Genomic DNA, 12,536 nt, shown 5'->3' with positions numbered 1-12,536 from the left:
CTAGTGGTTGCCTTGGGCTGTAGAAACTGGCAGATGCGATGGTTAATTTGATTTGTCACCCTGACTGGGGAACAGAGTGCCCAGATATTTGGTCAAACATTATTCCAGGTGTGTCTGTAAGGGTGTTTTTGGATGAGATTAGCATTTAAATCAGTAGACTGAGTAAAGCCAACTGCAAATGTGGGTGGGCCTGATTAGAACAAAAAACCCCACCCTCCCTTGAGTAACATTGCTTCTTCCTGGGTCTTGAGCCCACTGGCCTTCAGATGGAAATTACACCAGTGGTTCTCCTAGCTTTCAGGCCTTTGGACTTAGACTAGAACAAAACCATCAGTTCTTCCTGGTCTCCAGCTTGCTGACTGACCCTGGAGATCTTAGGACTTGCAAGAGCCAATTCAAATGCATATATGTGTTATTGGTTTCCTTTATCTGGATAATTCTGACTAATTCATGGGAATTGGGAGGTGACGGTTAAGATTTCCTTTTGGGATGATAAAAATATTCTGCAATTGATTTTGGTGATGGCTGCATAACTGTGACTATATTAAAAGCCACTGAATTTTATGGCATGTGAGTTCTATCTCAATATAACGTTAGCTATTTTTGTATGGTATATGAATCACATCTCATGATAACATATAGCTACTTTTTTTTTTTTAAGAAAATCTGCTTTTAAAGGCATTTGATACTCACATTGTATATACTTTATTAAAGACCTAGAGGCAGAGGCTCTAGAAGGAGCAGGGGTCCCCAGCCACTGGGAGATTCCCAGCTCCCTTCTCGTGCTTGGATTCGCGCACTCAGGCTCATCCCTGCGGGTGGGCCTCTTGGACGCAGCACCCCCCGGAGACAGCGCCACGGGTGTAGGACTTTTCCTCCTTTCCAATTGGCGAAGTGATCCTGGGCAAGTCATTGTCCGTCATCCCAGGTATGCCTCTATAAGGTGTGGGACAGCTCCTGGTTCCACAGAGGATCGAGCATGGGGGCAGGTGGTGGACCGAACTGGAGAGGAAGGACTCTCGCGATGGGGCAGCAAGTAGAACAGGCGGTTCCAGACGAGCACGCGGGGTGGGGCGGGCCAGCGTGACGCCACAGGCGCCCCATTGTGACGCACACGCAGCCTCAGCTGGGATTGGCCGGGAGGGCGCTGGCCAGGGATAAAGCCAGAGTTCCAGGGCCCCACCCTGGCCAGAGTCTGGGCAGAGAGAGTCTCTGCTGCTCCTGCCCGGCCTCCCCTCTAGGTAACCCGGAACCCTGACTCCGGTGGCCTCCCCTCTAGGTAACCCGGAACCCTGACTCCGGTGAGGAGGCCACGCTCACCTGTCTTGGGTCCCCTAAGTCCCAGGCCTTGTCTGCATGTCAGCCCAGGGCTGGGGCTGCACCCCTGTGCTAGGTCTCCCAGGCCCAGCCTCTGACTGCATTTCAGGCTTCTCGCCCTTCTAACTCTCCTGCGGCCTCCCTGCCTCGCGCCCAGGTCTGTTTGGGTCTAGGTAACCAGGGTTGGGTGGCGGCCTCGGGAAGCCGATGTGCTGTGGGAAGTGTGGATGCCGCGTAGCGGTGCCTCCATGGGAAGCCGTGCCTCCAGCTCAGGGACAGATGTCCTCAGTGGGGCCCACTGTCCAGCTGGACATCTCTAGAGCCTCCGGGACAAATTTAGACTGAAACCCATTGAACCTTTGGAAACATTCATCAAATAAACTGAATTGGGGGCGTAGGAACAGAAATAAATGAAGGTCATTCCCTGCAGAGAAGAACCAAAACCACAGAGAATGAAGAACTAGGTTTTAGAATAGGAGCATCTAAAAGTAGTTTGTACAGGTGCAGAGAGGCTGCCTTTTTGCTCATGATGACAAGAAACGTCAGAACCTCAAAACAGGGCTTAGAGGAGCCACCTTTCCCCACAAAAAAAGGTGCGGATTGTACCTCTCTTTCCTTTAAAGAACCCCAGGATTGGTTAATAGTTCTGTGGGATATGGGGGCCTAAGTCCTGGCCCAGAATTTATTGAAGTGTTTGGGGGAACCTGTAATCAATACGATTTTATTCTTAGGAACATTTTCAGCAGGACACGGTGGCTCAGACTTGTAATCCCAGCACTTTAGGAGGCGGAGGTGGGTGGATTGCTTGAGCCCAGCAGTTCAAGACTAGCTTGAGCAACATGGCAAAACCCCATCTCTACAAAAGGAAAAAAAAGGAACACTTTCCTTCAGAAAGGGAAGATGTCAATGGACTGAACAGTAGATTAAACATGTTTAAAAAAAAAAAAAATCTCCAGGCCGGCAAGGAATCTTATGCCTGTAATCCCAGCACTTTGGGAGGCCAAGGCAGGCGGATCACCTGAGATCAGGAGTTCTAGACCAGCCTGGCTAACATGGTGAAACCCCATCTCTACTAAAAATATAAAAATTAGCCGGGCATAGTGGCAGGTGCCTGTAATCCCAGCTATTCGGAAGGCTAAGGCAGGAGAATTGCTTGAACCTGTGAAGCGGAGGTTGCAGTGAGCCAAGATCGTGCCATTGCACTCCAGCCTTGGCAACACAGTGAGACTTCGTCTCGGAAAAAAAAAAAAAATCTCTATAAAGATGCAAGAGTCCTTACAATATTATCAAAATGTGAATTGAAGCCAAAAGCAGAAAATCTCTTGTGGGCAGGGAGCGGACAGCAACAGGCTTTTTAAAGGAAGATATTCCACACAAAAAAGAATGGAGCCTCTTTCCCTCAGCGGCCCAAGGTAATCTGTGAAAAAGGTTCACTATTCACTTGACCTCGAGAACCCCACAAAATCACGCAAATCAAGAGGTTCCAATGTTCGTGTTCACTTTAAGGTATGCGATTCATAGTTGTGATCCAAGAGTTCCTCGTGTTCCACTCAAAAAACACTTGTGAAACTGCCCAGGCCATCAAGAGTGTGCATATACGAAAAGCCACGAAGTCTCTGAAAGATGTCACTTTACAGAAACAGTGCGTACCATTCTAATGTTACAGTAATGAAGTTGGCAAACAGTGGGGCTGGACACAAGGTCGGTGGCCCAAAAAGAGTGCTAAATTTTTGCTGCACATGCTAAAAAATGCAGAGAGTAATGGTGAACTTAAGGGTTTAGATGTAGATTCTCTGGTCATTGAGCATATCCAAGTGAACAAAGCACCGAAGATATGCCACTGGACCTACAGGGCTTATGGTCAGATTAACCCATACATGAGCTCTCTCTGCCACACTGAGATGATCCTTACTGAAAAGGAACAGATTGTTCCTAGACCAGAAGAGGAGGTTGCCCAGAAGAAAAAGATATCCCAGAAGAAACTGAAGAAACAAAAACTTATGGCACGGGAGTAAATTCAGCATTAAAATAAATGCAATTAAAAGGAAAACAAAAAGAATGGAGGAAAATTAATAAAAGCCATTAAAGAAGGTAAAGTTGTGCAATGAGAATTCAAAAATAGATTTGTTGCAAAGATTAAAATAATGCATGTAAAATACAGTGCTAGGAAAATAACAGGTCCTCAGGAAAAAATATTAGATAAAGTAACAAAGATTTGCATTTCCAGACCACTCAGAATTGGTTTGTGAATCATTCTGTAGTGATTCACATCAGATTCACACCAATTCTGTGGCCAATTTACACATCCATAAAGCATCACAAGAAGTTCACACAATCTGGATTCTGAGCATGCAATCAGAGTGATTAGATTGGACTCCATATGGCCTAATCAGAGAAAGAGTAAATTTGAGAGGAGAAATGAGAAAGGGAAAAAGAAAACCAACATTACAACAAAGTAATTAGAAAAAGGGGCCCACTCACACCATGGTGTCTTTGGGTTTATGTGACTCCACTGTAAATATTAACAGCAAACGTAGTTGCCACTCATGCTTGCAGAGAAGCTAGAAGTAGGTTAAATTATACATCTCAGTCCTATAGCACTTGTCAGCTCTGTACCCCATGAAGTCCTAAATTCTGACATATCTGTTGCTATTGTTTGAATGTGTCCTCCAAATTTCATGTGTTGGAAACTAAATCCCCAAATTCATATGTTTTTTGGAGGTGAAGGCTTTAGGAGGTGATTAGGATTAGATAACGTCATCAGGGCAGAGTCCTATTATGGGACTGGTGGCTTTATAACAAGAGGAAGAAAGACCTGAGATAACATGCACATTTTTGCCCTCTCGCCATGTGACGCCCTCTGCGTTGTTATGACACAGCAAGAAGGCCTTCACCAGATGCCGATACCATGCTGTTGGACTTCTCAGCTCCCAAAACCGTGAGCTAAATAAACTTATTCTTTATAAATTACCGAGCCTCCCCAGGTATTCTGTTATAGCAACAGAAAACAAACCAAGATATCTGTGAAAGCCTAGATACACTAGGCACACTAAATATCAGGAATCCAAAAATTGCTCTCTCTGGAATCCATTTCCATACATTACTTCCCTTAATCCTTACAATAACCCTTTGAGATAGGTTATACTTCACACATTGTAGAGTTGAGGAAACTGGCAAAGAAAAGTTGGGTGACCCATCCAAAATCACACAGCTAATAGGTAGCAAGGACTTGAGGCCCTGTCCTGACATCTGGCCCTTTGGCGTAGTTGCTACCTCTTTCTTGGTAGAATGGATCTCCATACCTTAGATCTTCCTTATTTGTATTGCTGAAGACATTTTTTAAATTTTATTTATTTATTTATTTAGAGATGGAGTCTCATTCTGTTGCCCAGGCTGGAGTGCAGTGGCACAATTTCTGCTCACTGCAGCCTCCATCTCCTGGGTTCAAGCTATTCTCCTCCCTCAGCCTCTTGAGTAGCTGGGATTACAGGCACGTGCCACTGTGCCAAGCCAATTTTTGTATTTTTAGTAGAGACAGGGTCTCACCATGTTGGCCAGGCTGGTCTCAAACTCCTGACCTCAAGTGATCCACCTGCCTTGGCCTCCCAAAGTGCTGAGATTACAGGTGTGAGCCACCCTGCCAGGCCCATGAAGACATTTTAAACCCATAAAAGTAAATTCCGATTAACAATTAGAACAGGTCAGTTGCGGTGGCTCACACCTGTAATCCCAACACTTTGGGAGGCCAAGGCAGGTGGATCACTTGAGGTCAGGAGTTCAAGACCAGCCTGGCCAACATGGCAAAACCCCGTCTCTACTAAAAATACAAAAATTAGCTGGGCGTGGTGGTGCATGCCTGTAATTCCAGCAACTGGGAAGGCTGAGGCACGAGAATAGCTTGAACCTGGGAGGTGGAGGTTGCAGTGAGCCGAGATCACACCACTGCACTCCAGCTTGGGTGACAGAGCGAGACTCTATCTCAAAAAACAAAATAAAACAAACAACAACAAAAAACCCAATTAGGACAAAGCCCTCTTTTACAATTAATATCATATATCAGGTTGGAAGACAGCTGTGGTGGTCCAAAAAAGAAAGCCTCATATTCATTAATGTTGACAGAATTACAGAGCTCTGTCTGCCACTGGGCCTCTCTCTCTGCACATAGCCCTCACTAATAAGCCACACTCATCATCAGCTGCATTTTGTGAGCATTGAGGAAGCGTGGCCTTTGGGTTTAATAAGGTACCGAGTCCAGCTCTCTAGGCTGAAAAACATCTCCAAAGACAAGGTCAGCCAAAATTGTCATGGGGGCAAAGATAAATGGAAAAAGTCATATTTATTGTCAAATAGGGACTGGCTGGATAGGATCCTCATCCCTTGCTAGTTGCACTCACAAGCTGTTACCCCAACAGACATAGCACTTTCCACTTCCAACATTCCATTTCTCCAATGCAACGGGCATCCAAATCACTCTAGTGTCTTCATACCATTGAACATACATGGCACTCTTCTAATCAGACAGACCATTGAAAGACTTTAGGCCCTGACTGTTTAGCCACATTTACATGGGTTTGAACTGAACCACATCTTCGGAAAAACCAAAGCCTAATAGGTCACAGAAGCCTTAAAAGGGGGACAGGCAGAGAGAAAAAACAAGGCAATTGTTTCCACCTGTAATCTTTTTGGATTTTCCCATTTTAAGAGAGGGTTTCTTTCCTATTTGAGGGCCTTGAGGCACATCATATGAAATGAATGAAAACCTGGCATCAAACAAAATCATCATGAAAATCTAAATGCCCAACGTTCACAAACTCCCCGAATCTGCATTTTTACCCCCAAGTAGCAGCTAGACTCCACTTTGATCTTCCTTCATCTCCATAACATGGCATTCAGATTGGGGTTTTGTTTTGTTTTGTTTTGAGGCAGAGTCTCACTCTGTCCCAAGGCTGGAGTGCAGTGGCATGATCTCGGCTCACTGCAACCTCTACCTCCCAGGTTCAAGCAATTCTCCTGCCTCAGCCTTCCGTGTAGCTGGGACTACAGGCGCATGCCACCATGCCCAGCTAATTTTTCTATTTTTAGTAGAGACAGGGTTTCACCATGTTGGCCAGGATGGTCTCAATCTGTTGACCTCGTGATCCGCCTGCCTCAGCCTCCCAAAGTGCTGGAATTACAGGTGTGAGCCACCGCAGACTGGCCTTTTTTTGTCAGGAGGCTGCAGCCTGGTGGAGGCTCCCTCTGCCTGGGGATCCGCATGGAGCCCACACTGACTCCCAGTGAGGATTTCTGATGGAAACTGAAGGCATGCCACCAGTTTTAATGGGATCTTTCATCCTGAAGAGTGGCATAGCTAGCTGGTGTTGGGACTTAGAAGAAAGATTTTCTGTCACAATGGGAAACAGGAGTTCCCTGTTAGCGGGGAGCAGGGGAGCTAGAGATCATCCAGAGACTTCGCTCCTAAGAATCTGGAGTCATCTATCAGTTGGGCACTCATAGTTGGGATTGGTGCTTGAAGTAGGACATCAGAGATAGGTAAAAAACAAAGAGGAGAAAAATCTGCAAATGTAATGTATGTTGCATGCTGTGGCAAATCCCAGATGTGGTCCTCAGGTCCTCCTCCAAGGGAGAACTTGCTGTCCAGCCATACAAGGGCAGTTAGTGGACAGCCTGCAGCTGGCCTTTGCCTACCTCAGCTTTCCAGCCAATGTCACCATCCCACAGGAGTGGCCCTGGCCGGTGACTGAGCAAGGTGGTGGTACAGGGCAAGCCATTTCCATGGGACATGGGATTCCCCTAACAGAGCTCCCCATGGACAGGCAGAGAATACAGGCATCTAGAGATAGTTTGTACACATGCATCCTGGCCTGATGGCTGTCCCTGCCAACCCGGCCAACTCCCATTTCCTTTCATAAGTGTTACTCCCAAAATCACTGTGTCAGCAGATACTTCCCAAAAAGCCAGCCTGCAAGAGCAAGTCTGTCCCCCAAACCTTTGGTGTGGTGGTAGAGATAACCCACTCCACAGGGCAGTGTGCTTTTTCCCTTCAGGGTTCAGTTTTCAAGTTCTGGTTGGAATTTGTCAGATCAGGAATGTGTAAATCTGAAAGATAAACGACATCTTCCATGGGCTTTGGGGAGCTGGAACATTTTCAGCCCCTTAGAAAACCGGAGCCAAGGCTGTGCGCAGTGGCTTACACCTGTAATCCCAGCACTTTGGGAGGCCGAGGTGGGCAGATCACTTCAGTCCAGGAATTTGAGACCAGCCTGGGCGACATAGTAAAACCCCGTCTCTACTAAAAATATAAAAATCAGCTGGGTGTGGTGGCACACACCTGTAGTCCCAGCTACTTGGGAAGCTAAGGCAGGAGGATCCCTTGAGCCCGGGAGGCAGAGGTTGCAGTGAGCCATGAGCGTGCCACTGCACTCCAGCCCTGCAACAGAGCAAGACCCTGTTTCAAAAAAAAAAAAAAAAAAAAAAAAGTAAAGACTTTGTCTTGACTAACAGATACACCTGGGCCAGGTACAGTGGCCCATACCTGCAATTCCAGCACTTTGGGAGGCCAAGGGGGGAGGATTGCTTGAGCCCAGGAGTTCAAGACCAGCCTGGCATCATGGCAAGACCCTGTTTCTACAAAAAAAAATTAAAAAATTAGCCAGGTGGACGGGGATGGTGGCTCACACCTATAATCCCAGCACTTTGGGAGGCCGAGGAGGGCAGATCACGAGGTCAGGAGTTTGAGACCAGCCTGACCATCATGGTGAAACCCTATCTCTACTAAAAATACAAAAATTAGCCGGGCGTGGTTGCGCGCACCTGTAATCCCAGCTAGTCGGGAGGTGGAGTTTGCAGTGAGTTGAGATCCCACCACTGCACTCCAGCCTGGGCGACAGAGTGAGACTCCGTCTCAAAAAAAAAAAAAAAAAAAAAAAATTAGCTGGGGATGGTGGCCATGGTCCCAGCTACTTGGAAAGCTGAGGCAGGAAGATACCTTGGAGCCTAGGATTTCAAGGCTTCAGGGAGCCACGAAGGTGCTACTTCACTCCAGCCTAAGCAACATAGTAAGACTCTGTCTCAAAAACAAACACAAAAACACCCACCAGTCACCTAGGTGTGAGATGATACTAAACTAAGCAGAGACCAGGAAACCAAGCTGTGTGTGTTTTTCTCAGTGATGAGGCAGCCCCACTCATAATGTGCTTGTGGCGTAACCCCTGCATCCTTCCGCCTCCTCCACAACAGTCACTCTGAGTCCTCACTGTCATACCTCTTTACTCCAGGAGCCTTGTATGTTCATGCATAGGGGCCAGCTCTCACCAGGGTCAGCTTCCCGGCCTCATGCCCTGGAAATCTAGGTTGCATTTGTACAACGGGACAGTCAAGATGCTCTGAGGCATCATGATTATAAACATAATTTTTATGAAAACAATCTTGAAGGCATATCTTTGCATTTATCCTTGTTTCTTTAGTACATATTCTCTAGAAATAGAAATGTCTAGACAAAAGCATCTAAAAAACATTTGTCATATTATAATCCAAAAAGCAAGTTCCAATTTATACATGCTTTTCCCATCTTGCATGAGAATATTTATTTCCACATATTCTTGCCAATGTTGGTAATTATCCTAGTTTGTATTTGTCAATTTTCTATATTCTACAGAAGTTTTTTTGGTGTTGTTGTTGTTAAATAAGGTTTAGCTGGGCGCGGTGGCTCATGCCTGTAATCCCAGCACTTTGGGAGGCCAAGGCAGGTGGATCACAAGGTCAGGAGATCAAGACCACGGTGAAACCCCGTCTCTACTAAAAATATTAAAAAATTAGGCTCGGTGGTGGGCACCTGTAGTCCCAGCTACTTGGGAGGCTGAGGCAGGAGAATGGCGTGAACCCGGGAGGCAGAGCTTGCAGTGAGCCGAGATCACGCCACTGCACTCCAGCCTGGGCGACAGAGTGAGACTCCGTCTCAAAAAAATAAAAAAAATAAAAAAATAAGGTTTAGTGTTTGCATATACAAACTCTAAAATAAGGAAGCAATTCTTTACAATTTCTGGGCAACAGCAGAGCTGGGAGGAGGGTGAGGCGCTATGTAACTCTCTCAGGTGCAGAAGTCAAAGAGCTGTCAAAACACTCAGCAATCAAGACATTTAAAATATTTAATATTTCCAAAAGTAAAAATTAGTGCAAAAATCTCTGATGAACAAAGTGTCAAAATTTTACATAAGGTGGGTTTCCACCCTGCACAACTGCATGCTTGCCTCACTCCTAGTCCTTGCCCTGGTAAGTAGGGTCCTAGTCTCTATTATTTATTTATTTATTTGTTTGTTTTATAGAGACAGGGTTTCACATGTTGGCCAGGCTGGTCTTGAACTCCTGACCTCAAGCGACCTGCCTGCCTCAGCCTCCCAAAGTGCTGGGATTATAGGTGTGAGCCACCGTGCCCAGCCAGAGTCCTAAAGGGACCCTTTAGCCACATCTGCATAAGTCACTTGATCTAATCTCTTCATTTGATCACAACGCTATACTGTAGTTTAATGTCTTACCCCTGTCATAGAACACAAGACAGTGCTTGGTTCCATATCCCAGGAAAATAGGGGGCCAGGACATCACAGGTGTAGCCACAGATCTGAGCAGGGGTCCAAACACAGTGGAGGCTGGGTGCAGTGGCTCATGCCTGTAATCCCAGCACTTTGGGAGGCTGAGGCAGGAGGATTACTTGAGGCCAAGAGTTCACGACCAGCCTGGGCAAAATAGTGAGACTCTGTCTCTACAAAAAAGTTAAAACTTAACTTTTAATTAATGATGGGTGTGGTGCTGTGCACCTGTAATCCTAGCTACTCAGGAGGCTGAGGTGGAAGAATCACTTGAGCCTAGGTGTTCAAACTGCAGTGAGCTGTGATCACACCACTGTACTCCAGCCTGAGCAACAAAGACCCTGATTCAAAAATAAATACAAAATTAAAAAAAAAAGTTTTATTTTTAGACAGGGTCTCGTTCCCAAACTGCTGGGATTATAGGCGTGAGCCACCTGGCCTGGCCAGATCTTTCTTTTCCTTTCTTTTCTTTCTTCTTCTTCTTTTTTTTTTTGAGATGGAGTTTCACTCATGTTGCCCATGCTGGAGTGCAATGGCGCAATCTCAGCTCACTGCAATCTCCGCCTCCCGGATTCAAGCTACTCTCCCGCCTCAGCCTCCTGAGTAGCTGGGATTACAGGCACCGCCACAACGCCAGGCTAATTTTTTTGTATTTTTAGTAGAGATGGGGTTTCACTATGTTGGCCAGGCTGGTCTTCAACTTCTGACCTCAGGTGATCCACCCGCCTAGGCCTCCCAAAGTGCTGGGATTACAGGTGTGAGCCACCGCACCAGCCAGATCTTTTCTTTTCTAAAAGGCATAAAGCCCTGTGGGTGTTGTGAAGGGGTGGGTTGCCCCTCCACACCTGTGGGTGTTTCTCGTTAGGTGGAGAGACTTGGAAAAGAAAAAGACACAGAGACAAAGTATAGAGAAAGAAATAAGGGGGCCCAGGGGACCAGCGTTCAGCATATGGAGGATCCCGCCAGCGTCTGAGTTCCCTTAGTATTTATTGATCATTCGTGAGTGTTTCTCTGAGAGGGGGATGTGTCAGGGTCACAAGACAATAGTGGGGAGAGGGTCAGCGGACAAACACGTGAACAAAGGTCTTTGCATCACAGACAAGGTAAAGAATCAAGTGCTGTGCTTTTAGATATGCATACACATAAACATCTCAATGCTTTACAAAGCATTATTGCTGCCCACATGTCCCACCTCCAGTCCTAAGGCGGTTTTTCCCTATCTCAGTAGATGGAACGTACAATCGGGTTTTATACCGAGACATTCCATTGCCCAGGGACGGGCAGGAGACAGATGCCTTCCTCTTGTCTCAACTGCAAGAGGCATGCCTTCCTCTTATACTAATCCTCCTCAGCACAGACCCTTTACGGGTGTCGGGCTGGGGGACGGTCAGGTCTTTCCCTTCCCACGAGGCCATATTTCAGACTATCACATGGGGAGAAACCTTGGACAATACCTGGCTTTCCTAGGCAGAGGTCCCTGCGGCCTTCCGCAGTGTTTGTGTCCCTGGGTACTTGAGATTAGGGAGTGGTGATGACTTTTAAGGAGCATGCTGCCTTCAAGCATCTGTTTAACAAAGCACATCTTGCACCGCCCTTAATCCATTTAACCCTGAGTTTGACACAGCATATGTTCCAGAGAGCACGGGGTTGGGGGTAAAGTCATAGATTAACAGAATCTCAAGGCAGAAGAATTTTTCTTAGTACAGAACAAAATGGAGTCTCCTATGTCTACTTCTTTCTACACAGACACAGTGACAATCTGATCTCTCTTGCTTTTCCCCACAGTGTTGTATTTATTGAATTAAGATTGATGCTTCATGTTCTTCAACAGACCAGGAGAGTTTATCTTTCTTATTTAATAAGGTTTTTTGTTTTGTTTTGAGACAGGGTCTCGCTCTGTCCCAGACTGGAATGTAGTGGTGCAATCATGGCTCACTGCAGCCTCGACCTCCTGGATTCAAGCAATCCTCCCTCCCGGTCCCTCCAATGTGCTGGAACTACAGACATGCCACCACGCTCGGCCTATTTACTAGCCTTTTTACTGAAAAATTTATTCACTCACTTATTGGCCAGGCACAGTACCTCACACCTGTAATCCCAGCACTTTGGGAGGCCCAGGCAGGAGGATCACTTGAGCCTAGGAATTCCAGACCACCTGGCCAACATGGTGAAATCCCGTTTCTACTGAAAATACAAAAATTAGCCATGGATGGTGGCACACACCTGTAATCCCAGCTAAGTGGGGGCCTGAGGCAAGAGGATCGCTTGAGCCTGGGAGGCAGATGTTGCAATGAGGCCAGATCACACCATTGCACTCCACCCTGGGCGACAGAGCAAGACTCCATCCAAAAACAAAAAGCATTCACTCACTTACTGTTTTATTTTTCTTATTTAATAGGAAGAAGACAGTACTGTTCAAATCAGGGACTTGACTCCCACAAGACTCCCACAAGAGCCCAGAGTCTTAAGTGGACAATGAGCCGTTTAAAACCATGCACAGGCCAGTCGCGGTGGCTTAGCCCGTAATCCCAGCACTCTGGGAGGCCAAGGAGGGCAGGTCACTTGAGGTCAGAAGTTCGAGACCAGCCTGGCCAGCATGGTGAAACCCCGTCTCTAGTAAAAATACAAAAATTA

At 46.5% G+C, this 12,536-nt stretch overlaps 1 long non-coding RNA gene and 1 pseudogene across 1 annotated transcript; both read left to right on the top strand.

The window, feature by feature from the left end:
* Window positions 1-1,190: 1,190 nt before the first annotated feature.
* LOC101132538 (large ribosomal subunit protein uL22-like) lies at window positions 1,191-3,362 on the top strand (annotated as a pseudogene).
* A 571-nt stretch (window positions 3,363-3,933) lies between these two features.
* LOC115934644 (uncharacterized) lies at window positions 3,934-12,536 on the top strand. Its single transcript, XR_004070399.3, has 2 exons — window positions 3,934-4,255; window positions 12,301-12,536. It is a non-coding gene; the product is annotated as an uncharacterized lncRNA (long non-coding RNA).

The sequence above is a fragment of the Gorilla gorilla genome, chromosome 4 (genome assembly GCF_029281585.2).
Source record: "Gorilla gorilla gorilla isolate KB3781 chromosome 4, NHGRI_mGorGor1-v2.1_pri, whole genome shotgun sequence".
Classification (NCBI taxonomy): Eukaryota; Metazoa; Chordata; class Mammalia; order Primates; family Hominidae; genus Gorilla; species Gorilla gorilla.
The sequence above is the reverse complement of the archived record's forward strand: the minus strand, read 5'-3'. Positions and strand labels throughout refer to the sequence as shown.